Source organism: Myodes glareolus, chromosome 25 (genome assembly GCF_982192425.1).
Source record: "Myodes glareolus chromosome 25, mMyoGla1.1, whole genome shotgun sequence".
NCBI classification, from domain to species: Eukaryota; Metazoa; Chordata; class Mammalia; order Rodentia; family Cricetidae; genus Myodes; species Myodes glareolus.
The window spans coordinates 18,628,831-18,644,052 of NC_142050.1; positions in this window are offsets into that span (position 1 = coordinate 18,628,831).

Consider the following 15,222-nt stretch of genomic DNA (forward strand, 5'->3'; position numbering starts at 1 on the left):
TTAAATTTAATCTGCTATTTCTGAATTCACTACATACTTATGTTTATTCGTGGATTTTAGAAGTTTGTTTAATCATTATTACCATCATCACCACCACCATCATCGCCCTCCCCATCATGATCATTCTTGTATCTGTGCAACGGGGATGCTACATGAGTGGCATCATGTGAATGTGGAGGTAGGAGAACTTCGGTTTTCCATTTCAACCTTGGTTCAGGGATCATCCGGTGCCAGACACTAAATACTCTATCCACTGAGCCTCTCCACGCTTTAGGTTCAGAAGTTTTAAGGAATTGTATATTTAAATAAGCTTTCTGTTCCCCTTTTCTTTGTTTTTATGATATGCATTATGCAAAATTTAGCTGTGTAATGTTACATATAATCTTTAGGTTTTTTTCCTTTATTTGTATTCTTTTTCCCCCTTTCACACCTTTCTAAATAGTTGGAAACAACCCCTTTCAAGTTCACAGGTTCTTTATGCGCACACAATTCTATTTATCGCTGTCCACTCAATTTTCCATTATATTCATTGTATTAATCCGCTCTGGAAATTGTTTTATGTTCCTTTTCTATTATAACTCCCTATTAACTTTCCCGTAAAATATTTGTATGGTTTTCATAATTTGCTTAAGATTTCTTTTGTGTAAATCTAAAATTAATGAAGCTATTTCTTTACTCATTATTAATGTATGTGTATATGTTTGTATGTGTGTCTGTTCATCTGTACTTGTACCGTATGTGGGCACATGGTAGCTGAATTTCAACATTCTGGGAACTGTAGTGACAGGTAGCTCTAAGGCACTGATGTGCCTACTGGGAACTAACCATGGAACCTGTGCAAGGGCATCAAGTGCTATTGGCTAAAGAACTCTCTTTTCGGTTTACAAACTGATAACCTTTAATGTACCACTTTCATTACTTTGTTGAAGAATTTATAGATTTTCATTCATTATGAATAACTTATAGAAAAATGATGATATGTGTTCATTTTATTTTTTATTATTGCTTAGTTCTAATGCTGTCTATTTTAAAGAAAGCTCTCCCTTTTCTGGCATTATGCATCATTTTCTCTAGAGAATGCTTTTATTTTTCCCAGGGGCAAGTTCAAGAGCACCATCTGAGTCATCTGCAATGAATCACTGATATCCAAAGAATGTTCTGAACACAATTCTGTGTTGTGTGATTGTCTGCAAGAATGGTGAAACCTCTCAGATTTTGAAGATTCTCATGATCTCTTCAGTTTCCATTTCTTTATTTTTCACCAGAAAAGTAGAGACCAAAAAGATCACTCTTTTATGTTGGGTCCAGATTTTGAACATGTTCACAGTAGAACCAGAGTTTACTATGCCATGCTTGGTACTGGCTATAAAACTAATATGGAACATACACATACTGAACAGATCATTCTTCTAAGGTGTAGGACAGTAACGTCATGGGTAATTACACTTCAATATTGGTAACAGAATGCAATAAATAGGAATAAATAGGAAAAGGTCCTGAAACATGGATACATGTAAGCTTAGGGAAGTTCCTGAGTTCACGGCAGTAGAACAAGTATCCATTTTAAAGATGTGCTCAGAAAAACTGAAAGTCCAGGGCGGGCACAGATTATTCATTGCTTTTTACCAGTGATGGCATTGATATCTGAAATGAAATGTGAAAAATGATGTCACCCACCCAGGGTCTAGAGTTCAAGCAAGCAAGAAACTACAATTAGAGACTGACAAGCTGATTATATCACAAGGTAGAGAATCAGAAGTAAGAATCATGAACATCATAGAGGGGGAGGAAGTACAGCCAGGGTCTGAAGTGAACATGCACAATCATGTAGTCTAGTAGATGCAGGACCTAGCAAGAGCACTGCTGTTCTAGCTTTCAAGGAATGGTCACATATTAATATCTGGAATAGACACGTCAAGGAGAAAAAACAATGTGAGCACACTGAACAGGACTGTGCTCTTGGCAGAGTCAGAAATGTAACTGCCTTTGTTTCATCATAAAACAATAATGGCTTCTTTATATGGGAGGTGCTCAGGATATCTGTTATATGGAGGTGCCATGCATTACATGGCTTTTGTCTAAGTGGTGAAAGACGTCAGTGTCCATTGTAGTGAACTCTGGGAATCATGGTGGCATTTTCTATGATAACAATGGCTGCCCCACCATGTTACTAGCTGTCATGTTACTAGCAAACCAAGTACACATGAATCTGTATTGACCCTTCTTTTATAATTCCTTGTTGTTATTCCACTTTTATTACACAGAGTTTTAATTGGACATGTTTAAATTTAATATAGTTTAGTTTTAATTTAATTTAGAGTCCTTCTGAGCCTACATTTTTGAGAGTAGATATGGACTGCTTAGTATGAGACCTAAAGACTGGGCTCTCCTACTTCTTCATGTCACTACCATGCCATCTCTAATTTTGTCATGTTTAAATTAATGGTGATTTCACATATATACACATTCTACTTGATACAGCTCTTTATTTCTTCTTGAATTCTAGTAATCCCTTCTGGGGTCATCCTCCTAAGTATAAGGGAAGATTTATGACAGATTGAAAAGCAGCAAATAATTTAATACTGTTATTATTTTGTACAGAAACACTACCACTGTCAGATCTGGAGCCATAACTCAGTGGTTAAGAGAATGTCATGCTCTTCCAGAGGACACAAGTTCAGTTTCCAGCCCCAAACTTTAGGTAGTACACGGTCAACTGTTACACTCTCCTCTGGCGTCTGTGGCACCAAGATAAGACATAGCCACAAACACAAAAGTACTTACATAAAAATAAAAAATAAGCAAATCTTTGAAGAAATATTTACACACTGTTACTTTTGTATTTTATAGCTTTTCGAGGTTTAAAATTATAATTATTGAAAATTTCATTTACATATTTAAATTATGGAGTTCTGTGAATTTTTAAATTAAAATTGCAATAAAATTTAAGGAAAATGAAGTTGACTGTGAGATTTTAGTTTTCTTATATAAACTCCCATTGAAATGAGTGTTGCAGATAAAATAAAATACATCCACTTAAGCTTTAAACCACCACCTGCTGGGTTGTAATTGATTTCTTCTGCCACCCCATTATAAAGGAATCACTGATGTTCTTTCTGTTACTATAGTAATGAATTTTATATAAATACAACGATTTTGCATATACTCATTTGGTGTATTTTTCCATCCCATCAGTTTTAGAAATTATATATTTAAATGAAAAGACTTTTCATCTTTCCATTGTTTTGAAAAGCTAAGTGAATGTCAACCACAAAGCTAACACTTCAATTACCATGGAGCAAGGGTTGTATGGAATGTTGAATTTGACAAAGAGCTCCCCAAGAATTCACAGTCATCCAAGTAGTTCTAACAAATGAAACTGAACTATCTTTGAACCTATTGCACACACTTATTTGGGTGTTAGTTAGTTCTAGATGTAGTCAAGTTGAAAACCAAGAAGAGCCATCACAGAACCCAAAGCTGCACAACTCATAGGCCCAAAGGATGAACTGTTTTTCTAAATGGACACAGTGCCAAACAACATTCTAAATTTGTAATTCATATCTCTGAAAGAAGAGACGAATGCACTTCTCAGAAATCATCAGAGAATATTATGTGTACACTAGATAGCAATTAACAGAAAAATTCACAGTTTGTCAAAGTTCAGGGCCTGAGTGTCTGTGGAGTCCTCATCAACAGAGATGACTAGCGCATATATAAAACCTTTTCCACCCAAGACTTAAAAATTGTCCAATAAGTGAGAGCAGAAAGATTGTAAGAGCCAGAGATTTGTGAAATCTATGTCTTTTGGAAATGACAGGATGATTGCATTCATAAAATCACAGTCACTCTGATTGCCAGTATAAGACCAACCAAAAAACCTACATATTTGGCTTTCCAGATAGGATGGGGAAAGCCTCAAAGCCCCCATCTCCAGGTGAGGACCTATTGATAGTTTATGAGTTCTGGGCAAGGGAAATTCACATAGATTTAAAGTTGAGACATGAGTAAATGGCAACACAAACTGGACTAAGTGAATTATTAAAAAAAAAGAAAAGAAGGGCAACTGATTTTTTGGAATTGTTCGTGTATCCTGCCACATTACTAAAGGTGTTTATCAGCTGTAGGAGTTCTTTGGTAGAGTTTTTGGAGTCGATATGTAAACTATCATATCATCTGCAAATAACAAAAGTTTAACTTCTTCCTTTCCAATTCAAATCTCCTAGATCCCCTTATGTTGTCTTATTGTTATTGCTAGAACTTCAAGCACTATATTGAAGAGGTATGGAGAGAGTGGACAGCCTTGTCGTGTTCCTGAGTTTAGAAGAATGGCTTTGAGTTTTTCTCTCCATTCAGTTTGATGTTAGCTGTCGGCTTGCTGTAAATGGCTTTTATTATATTTAGGTATGATCCTTGTATCCCCAATCGCTCCAACACCTTTATCATAAAGGGGTGTTGAATTTTGTCAAATGCTTTTTCAGCATCCAATGAAATGATCATATGTTTTTTTTCTTTCAGTTTATTTATATGATGGATTACATTGATAGATTTGCATATGTTGAACCAGCCCTGCATCTCTGGGATGAAGCCTACTTGATCATAATGGATAATTTTTCTAATGTGTTCTTGGATTCGGTTTGCCAGTATTTTATTGAGAATTATTGCATCGATGTTCATGAATGAGATTGGCCTGTAATTCTCTTTCTTGGTTGTGTCTTTTTGTGGTTTTGGTATCAGGGTAACAACTGCAGCTTCATAAAAAGAGTTTGGCAATGACTTTTGTGTTTCTATATTTTGAAATACATTAAGGAGTATAGGTATTAGCTCTTCCTGGAAGTTCTGGTAGAATTCTGCATTAAAACCATCTTGTCCCGGGATTTTTTTTTTGGTAGGGAGATTTTTAATAACAGCTCCTAATTCATCGCGACTAGCAGGTCTATTTAGATTGTTCACCTGGTCTTGGTTCAACTTTGGTATATGGTACTTATCTACAAAAATGTCCATTTCTTTTACATTTTCCAATTTTGTGGCATACAGGCTTTTGTAGTAAGATCTAATGATTCTCTGAATTTCCTCTGTGTCTGTGGTTATGTACCCTTTCCATTTCTGATCTTATTAACTTGCATGTTCTCTCTCTCCCGTTTGATGAGTTTGGATAGGGTTTTGTCGATCTTGTTGATTTTCTCCAAGAACCAGCTTTTTGTTTCATTGATTCTTTGGATTGTTTTCTGTGTTTCTATTTTGTTGATTTCAGCCCTCAGTCTGATTGCCCTCCTATACACAAAGGATAAAGAAACAGGGAGAGAAATCAGAAAAACTTCACCTTTCACGATAGCCAAAATATACAAAGAACTCAAGAAACTAGGCACTAAAACTCTAATGAACCCAAATAAAAAATGGGGTACAGAACTGAACAGAGAATTCTCAACAGAAGAACTTCAAATGGCCAAAAGACACTTAAGATCGTGCTTAACCTCCTTAGCGATCAGGGAAATGCAAATCAAAACAACTTTGAGATATCATCTTACACCTTTCAGAATAGCTAAACTCAAAAACAGAAATGATAGCCAATGCTGGAGAGGATGTGAAGTGAGGGGAACACTCATTCATTGTTGGTGGGAATGAAAACTTGTGCAGCCACTGTGGAAATCAGTGTGGCGGTTTCTCAAGACACTGGGAGTCAATCTCCCTCAGGACCCAGCAATTCCACTCTTGGGAATATTCCCAAGAGATGCCCTATCATACTACAAAAGCATTTGTTCAACTATATTCATTGCAGCACTATTTGTAATAGCCAGAACCTGGAAACAACCTAGGTGCCCCTCAATAGAAGAGTGGTTAAAGAAGGTGTGGAACATATACACATTAGAGTTTTACTCAGCGGTAAAAAACAATGACATCTTGAATTTTGCATGCAAATGGATGGAAATAGAAAACGCTTTACTGAGAGAGGTAACCCAGTCCCCAAAAGAGGAATATGGTATCTACTCACTCATAAGTAGATTCTAGCCATAATTAAAGGTCTTTGAGCCTATAATTCGTGATTCTAGAGAAGCTAAATAAGAAAGTGAACCTGAAGAAAATCATATAGTTATTCTCTTGGATATTGGAAATAGACAAGATTGCCAGGCAAACTTGGGGGCACGGGGGTGGGTGGTGGAGTGTATGTAAGGGAAGTTGGGTAGAGAGAAGGGAGAAGGATAGGATTCGGGATAGTTTGGGGGAATGGGATGAGTGGGATGGAGGAAGGATGGATATGGGAGCAGGGAAGTAATTATCTCAACTAAGAGAGCCATTTTAGGGTTTGTAAGAGACTTGATTCTAGATGGGGTCCCAGGTCCAAGGAGAGATCCCCAGATTGTTCCCTGGTCAGCAGAGGAGAGGGTGCCTGAACTGGCCTTGGCCCATAACCATACTGATGAATATTTTTCGTATCACCATAGAACTTTCATCAGGCAATGGACGGAGATAGAGACAGAGTCCCACATTGGAGCACTGGGCTTTGCTCCCAAGGTCCAAATGAGGAGCAGAAGGAGGGAGAACGTGAGTAAGGAAGTCAGGATGAAAAGGGGTGCGTCTACCCACTGAGACGGTGGGACTGATCTAATGGAGCTCACCATGACCAGCTGGACTGGGAGTGATGGAGCATGTGATCAAAATGGACACTCTGAATGTGTCTGGCAATGAAGGCTGACTGAGAAGCCAAGGACAATGGCACTGGGGTTTAATTCTACTGCATGGACTGACTTTGTGGGAGTCTGGTTTGTTTGGATGTTCACCTTTAAAGACCTGTATGGATGGGGGAGGACCTTGGACTTCCCAAGGGGTAGGGAACCCTGACTGCTCTTAAGACTAGAGAGGGAAGAGGAGGTTGGGAGGGGAAGGTGGGGAGGGTAGGTGGAGAGGGGGAGGGAAAAGGGAGGCGGGGAAGAGGTGGAAATTTTTAATAAATAAATAAATAACCTAAAAAAACAAACAAACAAATAAAAGAAAAGAAAAAAGAAGGAAGAAAAGAGAGAGAGAGAGAGAGAGGGAGAGACAGACAGACAGGAAGAAAGAGACAGACAGAAAGACAAGCAAGCAAGAAAGAAAGAGGGAAATCAGGACATGGAGTTTGAAAGGGCTGGTAACAGAGAGGGGACCACAAAACAGAAGATCAAATACAGTGTATACAAGCCTGCAAATGTCAGGAAATTAAAAAAAAACTACTGTATGCAAATTAAAAAAGAATATCCATTTCCCTCTACATCTCAAACTCAATAAAGAGATTCTTAATCCTTTCTGAACCACATTATCCATATTAAAGGGCATAAAAGAAAATTATAATTACTTTGTTAATGGTATCTAATAGGATATTCATGAAATTCCTTCTGGATTATGACATTTTAAGGAAAATCATCATTGCTTTGTTTTAAATACGTACAAGAGTAAAAACGAGATTCGTTCTTTGCGAAGTGACAGCTTGAGCAATGCTAGAAGACAGAGAAAAACTGTACAATTACGCACTTGATCAGGGCTGTGGAGAGGGAGTTGTAGTTAGATGAAAGAATTCACTGAGCCTTAAGAAGTGGCAATGCTTAATTTGAAATACAAAGGCTACATAAAAAGGGAAGGAGGTATTGGTTCTAATAACACACAGTAAGTTTCAAAACAGAAATAAGGTTTAGGGAGGTATGAAAATAGAAGGTATTATAAAAAAGAGACTGGAAGCAGAGTCTTAGGAGTTACAAGAGGTCAAGCATTTGTGTTTTTTTTTAAAAAAAAGATTTATTTATTCATTATATGTATAGTGTTCTGCAGGCCAGAAGAGGGCACCAGATCTTACTACAGATGGTTGTGAGCCACTACGTGGTTGCTGGGAATTGAACTCAGGACCTCTGGCAAGCAGGGAGTGCTCTTAGCCGCTGAGCCATCTCTCCAGCCCAAGCATTTATCTTGAAATGAAACTCAGAGGCAATGGGAATGGCAACGCAGAGTTTTGAAAGAAGTAAGAGCCTAACAAAAAACTTCAATATAGAGGAAAAAGTTTGGAGGTTCTTAGGCATGCAGTTATTGGTGGTGGAGTTATGAAAAGAAAAGAGTTTAGAGAAAAAGAATCAAAGTGTATTTTCAATAATAACTGTTTATTGATTATGAGGAACAGGTAGAAAATATGGTAATGGATAAGACTCTGAAATATGTATTTATTACTTTCTTGAAAGGGTATAATAGAACTTCACTAAGTGAATGCATCCATTTTCATATGGACTTATGAGAATCATATGTAATCAGAAGAAATAAATGTGGAAGTCATCAGATGAAGATAATAAGTATATTCTAGGAGCAGAGCGGTTCAGATGTGTACAGACTATAGTGAGAATACTATATAAATAGTAGTGAATACTAAAAACAAAAAGGCTGAACGATCTTGGGAAATAACATAGTTTTTATAATTCATAACAGCATATCCATTCCTATATTTCAAGAAAATAAAACACCTTTTCAATATTGACTCATGATGCTTTTATTTTCTCAGTATTTCCAAGTGTGAGAAATAAACCAAATTTAATTTCCTCATATTTCCAACACCTTCCTGAGAAAGAAAACTAATTCTTTCATACATATATTTTTTAAGCCAGATGTCAGTCTGGATTTCAAACAAACATACAAATTAATTTTTGAACTTCATCACAAGTGCTTAAGCTGAAAAAAATAAAATGAAGCTGATATTTGATATTTTGTAGCAGAATGTGAAGAGATAGAGTCCTCCTATGTGTGTTCCCTACATGTTTATTGCTTTCACTGATTTCCTTTTTTTCTTTTCCCATTTTTCCCTTCTTTGAGTTGAAATTCAATTTAAAGGGAAGTAAGGATGAATGAAGCATTGGTTCAAGGCAGTGCAGCACCAACATACTCAGTGTTTTCAATGACCAATTTTTCACAGCCTTTGAAGGGAGTGAAATATTAGTATTCACCTCACATTGGAAGCAAGCTGAAAAGGCACAGTTACACTTCTCCGTCTGTTTGTTTTTTATTTGAAGTGTAAACTCACAAACTACAATTGTTGAAAAGAATACAAAATACAGAGGATGAGAGAACTTTTTTTCCTAGTACATTCAAGATGCAGTTATTAGAAAACTATATAAAATGTTTTACCTGGATTTCAGAATGTCCCAGATTTAATTGTTGAACGTTATTCACAATGAGCATTATTCACAATAGGAAGAGACAGAGACCAGGGGAAAGTTTCTGCCTCCTTGGTCATACCTCAATCTTGCTTTACATTTTTATTAAATACGTTTTCAATTTGTATTAAATATGTAACTCTCACCCCCATATTTTCTTAACTCTCTCTGCCCCTGTTAACCAACCATTGTCCTTACTATAATTCTCTTTCCAACGTTCACGCTCTTTTGTCTCTTGACTAATTGAATTAACGGGGGCCTCTGCATGACCATCGTTTGGTGTTGACCAATGGAGCCAGGGTTTGCTCATATGTATAAAACCTAATTGTGTCTCCCCCAGAATCCATCACTAGCCAGCAGTTCAACAGGGAGGTGTAGCTTAATGATGCTTTTTCTAAGACATGTTTGACTGCTGGAAGTCCAACTCTGGTAGAGACCAAGCATAGACAACTGAAGCTGCGGTAAGATCACGATTACAGTATCCCTCTCTGTCACACTGACATGTCACAGTTGTTTCCCAATCTTCTGACTTGTGCATTCTGCCCAGTTCTCCTTAATATCCCTGAGCCTTAGAGGAGATGATAAAAAAAGGCGTGATGAAGGCTGACCACTTCAGAGGAGCTTTTTGATTGTGAATAGCATTTTCTGTAAGTACAGACACACATATTTAGAAGACTCTTTGATGCATGCCAAGTTAACTACACAACAGTAGCAAATTTCCCCCAGGTCCAAAGAACTCCTTAGTCATATTTTTTTTTAATGGGAACAAAAGATATAGTTACAATTGCAGTACTCTCTCTCTCTCTCTCTCTCTCTCTCTCTCTCCCTATCTCTCTCTCTTTCTCTCTCTCTCTCACACACAAATATGCAAAGACAATCTTGAATTGAAAGCTTATAAAATAACAAGGGTAACACTCGGTACAGAAAGAATAGTTATTTCAGAACTTCAAAAACCACACCACAAGTTTTGTTTTTTACTTTTCCTATCTTTATAGTACCAGACATGGACTCCCCTTCTGCGAAATAGGTCTCACACCTAGTCAAACAGCAACAAGCACTCTCATTACAGCCATGCCACTATTTCACAAGTTCATACATTTTTGTTTAGGAAGTCGATCTTGTTGCGGAGATAAAACCTTCAGCCCTTTAAGGACTTTGTCTCCTTTTCTCCCTCTGGTGCCTACCCTCCAGAACTATGAAAGCTGCCTATCAAAGGAAAGAGCATCCAGTTCAGCTCCAGCTTGACTTTGCAGCTTCTTACAACAAAACTCGGTAGGCATATCTCATGGCAGCTAAGATGAATCGTAAGTATCTCTTATTGTTTAGAGGGTAAATGAAGATTCCCTTGCTGACAGTTGGCACGGAAGTATGCTATAATTGGCCATGGAATTTTTGCTTACTAATGCTTGACTTTTAAGAACAGCATCTACCAGCAATGCAGTTACCTCCCATCTGAGTCTTTTTTGGTTAATTTATATCTTCTGATTGGTTTATAGTGTAGTAGATTTTCATGGTGCTTGTTCATATCACCTTGCTTTGGTTAACCCTCTTCCCTTTGTCTCTTTGGTTTCTTTCATTTTCCCATTCCCTTTCCTAATAAACTGTTTCACCCCCAGTTTTCCCTGTCTCTATTTTAGGCTGGCTTATGTTGTACCATCTCTCCTCATTTAAGATGGAACCTTTAAAAATCTTAGAATTTGCAAAGATTTTTTTTCTAGAATTCACGTGAGAAAGCTTGTGAGGCATTTGTCTTTCTTCTCTTGGCTTATCTTAGTACTAATTTTTAAATTTCACCCATTTGCCTGCAAATTTAATAAGTTTTTCTTTCTTTTTAGTTGAACTAAATTTTATTGTGTGTATATACCTTGTTTTCATTATCCATTCATCAGTTGATTAACATCTAGGCTGACTTCATTTCCTACCTATTATGAGTAGAACAGCAATTCTTTGAGTATTAAAAATAGAATAAACATAATTTCTCCTTAGCTCATATGCTCTGGAAGAATTTATTTGAAATAAAATAGAAAACTAGAATGACATATCTCAGAATACTCTGCAATCTCAAATACCTTATACCTTATTATCTTATACAAGTGGGGAAAATGTGATATCTTGATTATTGTAAACACATGAAACGTAGGGGAAAAAGTTTAAATGGACTGGAAAAGCTTTCTTCTCAAATATATTAGTAAATATCAGGAAAGAATATGAGAAAAATAAAATAGTGAAGGCTCTTGAGGTTATCACCCACCAAAATATGTTCTTTCAGATAAAAATGAGTAACCATGTAATTATTGTTTGGTTTTTCAAAATAAATTTGCACAATAGTTTCAAAAATATTTATGACAGGAAGAATATTTAGCAAAGTGTTTTAGTTTGAAATAATACAACAAATTTAATAACCCCCCCCAAAGAATCATCAGTTGTTATTAAATATGAGCAGTACAAAGTAATTACCTAAAAATAATTGAATAAATATTTATTGAGTTTGTTATAAAAACATGTTAATAAGTAAGTATTATATTGTCATATCACTGGAAAAGAACATGGAAGAAAAGATCAAAACTTGGTCTTTCTTTAAAGAACGTAAAGTTTTATAAGATACAGAGAAACATCTAGAAATTTGGTGAAAATAAGTATCATGATAAAGCTTCACAAGTGGTGCTCTTAGAGTACCCAGATGTACTTAACTTTTTTATTTATGTGAATGACTATATGAGTGTATGTCTCCCGTGTGCAGGTGTCTGAGGAGATCGAGGCATCTGAACTCCTGGACCTGGATTAGAGATTGTTGTGAGCTGCCAAACGTGGGGTGAAAACTGAACACGTAGACTTGTGTCCTCTGAAAGTTCAACAAGTGCTCTTAACTAGTAATTCATCTACCCAGTCACTCATACTGATTTTTCCTTTTTTATTTCATTTTCTTGAGAATTTCACAGATGAAAACTGTATGTACATCATTTCACCCTTTCCTCTTCTGGCTCCATCTTCTTCTATGTATCTCACCTCCCTTTCCCTGCCAAACGAATGAACTCATGTCTAATTATTGCTACACACACACACACACACACACACACACACACACACACAGATGAACTGATGAGTCTGTTTAGTATCACCTGTGTGTGTATGTGTGTGTATGTGTGTGTGCGTGCGTGCGTGCGTGAGAGAGAGAGAGAGAGAGAGTAGGATTGACTATTTGAGACTAAAAAAATTATCAAAGATTAATCCATGAAGACAACTTGATGTCTCTCTTCCAGCAGTCATTAAATGCCTTTAATTCTTTATGTAAAGGTGGTGCCCTATGAGATTTCTTTATTTATATTTACATTTCTACTGATACTGGCATCATGTTGACTTTGTTTTACTATCATGTTACTGAGATATTATTTATACAAACTCCTTTTCTAATTCCTAATCCTCTCTCACTATCTTGACCTAGAAGCAACACCGTCTATGAGAAACAAGCTGCATCAGACACCCTGCTATTTCACTGATTGGACTTTCAAACCTTCTAAATATAAGATAAATATTTCTACTTTTTATGTAATATGTCTAGTTATAATACTTAAACATTCTGTGCAATTTGCTTTAGCAATGTTGAAACAAAACAATAATTATGCCGATTATTCCTTCCATCTATAACAAAGATACAAAAAAATAAAACACAGGCTAGTAGTACTATTTAGGTAAAATCCTTCCTTGAGAAAACAAGAAAAGTGGTAAGCATTACCTCAAATTTCATGTAGTCCTATGAATCCTTCAAATTTTCAAGTTAAGATTAAATCTATGGTTTTCCTTCACAATAATTATTTAAGATGAAAGTAGGGTAAAAGAGACTAGCAGAATTTAAGTGATATCGCAGTCTAAATTGAAAAGTGGATGCCCTTTCAGTAGGAGTGAGAGGTAAATGCAAGAGAAGGAAGGAGAAGAAAAAGGAGAATATCAAGATGGGAAAATGGGAAAAGGGAGCCCTCTTTGGAGAAGTAGAAAGGAAGTAAATACAAAAGAAGGGAGGTGTGTAATATAGAAATAAGGATATCTGAAAAAGGCCACAAGTAGCTATACTGTGCTATTTTTAAAAGCTAAAATACATGTAACTCCATATATAAATATTAATATATAGTTTTAGTGAGCTCTCCGCATATATGCCAATAGTGCTCACTCTAAGAGACAAAGACCAACTAACAAAATCACAGGAGAAGACATGAGAAGTCCTGTTTTGTGTTTCTGAACAAGGTTGTCCAAAAGACTCACAAAGCATACAGCATTTTGCTGTGCTCTTGGGTAACGCCAGAGGTAGAAAGAAATCTCCTTTTGCTGAGGAGAACACTATGGACTTCAAAAATAGGGTCCAAGGACCTCTGAGCTGTGATGGCCTGAATGCTCCATCTGTGGGAACTAGATTTCAATGTACTGGAGGGTACCCTACAAACTTCCAAAAGAAGGAGGCAACCAACACTCCTCTGCAGTTATAAACCCTATGAACCACATCAACTATCAGCTTGGCTATTAACCCACAGGTGGCAGCAGTGGCATTCCTATCTTGCTGGCAGCCAAAAGCTATGTATTCAGATGTAGGAGCTGTTCTACAAGAGGGAGACCATGTCTTGTATTAGAAACATAGCTAACTGTAGTGTTACAGTTATTTGTAAAACATAGCTAGTGAAGCTATCATTATTGGAGGAGAATTTACAACCACTAATTTACTAAATCAGTCCAACTCAAACAATAATCTAGAAGCCTTTGGCTGTTTCACCCACAGACAAATGTGGTCTTTTTTTTATTATTAAAAATTTCCACCTCCTCCCCGCCTCCATTTTCCCTTCCCCTTCCCACCTCCCCCTCCCTCTCTAGTCCTCAGAGCAGTCAGGGTTCCCTGCCCCATGGGAAGTCCAAGGTCCTCCCCCCTCCATCCAGGTCTATAAAGGTGAGCATTCAAACAAACCAGGCTCCCACAAACTCAGTCCATGCGGTAGAATCAAAACCCAGTGCCATTGTCCTTGGCTTCTCAGTCAGCCTTCATTGCCAGCCACATTCAGAGTGTCCAGTTTGACCACATGCTCCATCACTCCCAGTCCATAGAACCTTCATCTGGAGATGGATGGAGATAGAGACAGAAACCCACATTGGAAGCACTGGACTTGGCTCCCAAGGTCCAAATGAGGAGCAGAAGGAGGGAGAACAAGAGCAAGGAAGTCAGGACCACCAGGGGTGCGTTCACCCACTGATACAAGGGGATTGATCTAATGGGAGCTCACCAAGACCAAAAAAAATGTGATCTTAAGACACTCTTCATCAAGAAAATTACTCTTTGCAGAAGATAGAACCACGATTGAAAACCACAGCCAATCGAAATTCAAAGCTATGGAGATTAGTTACAAAGGACACAGCTATAAATCATTCCCATGACTAAAGCCCAGAAAACTTTACAGATGAGAGGACAGAAAGACTTAGAGCATCAGGGAGTTGGCATTGAGATTGTGTATATCAATGTCAAAAGTTGTACCCGTCTAGTTTCAACAACATGGGTGCCAAACGTGATCAGAATCTGTCTCAAGGCTGTTTATTCTGAGCCAATGCCTTCTTTCTGCCCTACCCATAAGTCACTTAAACAGAGAGATGTCCATCTTGAGGAAATCGCTTCAGGAAACTCATGGAATTGGTTTTCTTGTTCTTAAATTCTGTGAAAACAAAATCAGACAAGAAGTTACCATCAATTGTTCTCATAAAATCTTGTTATATATCTGTTTCCTCCTAAGTGAAATATTTACTCCTGGAGAGAGGTCCATTAAGTCTCAGGAATCAAACAAAACCTACAGGACTCAGGAAGTAACCAAAAGAACAAACCTCTGGAAACTCCTGAAACTTAGAAGAAGTACAATACCCCCTCCCTCATTGGGTGTGGGGCTACAGGTAAGACAAGGGGCTCCAGTGTCGTGCTGATGGGCTTTCAAGTGATTCAACTGCCTTGGAATCAATACTATGAGAAATAACCTTTTATTCATACTTCTGTACTCTTATGATTAATCCCAACACAAACACATTCATTCACTAA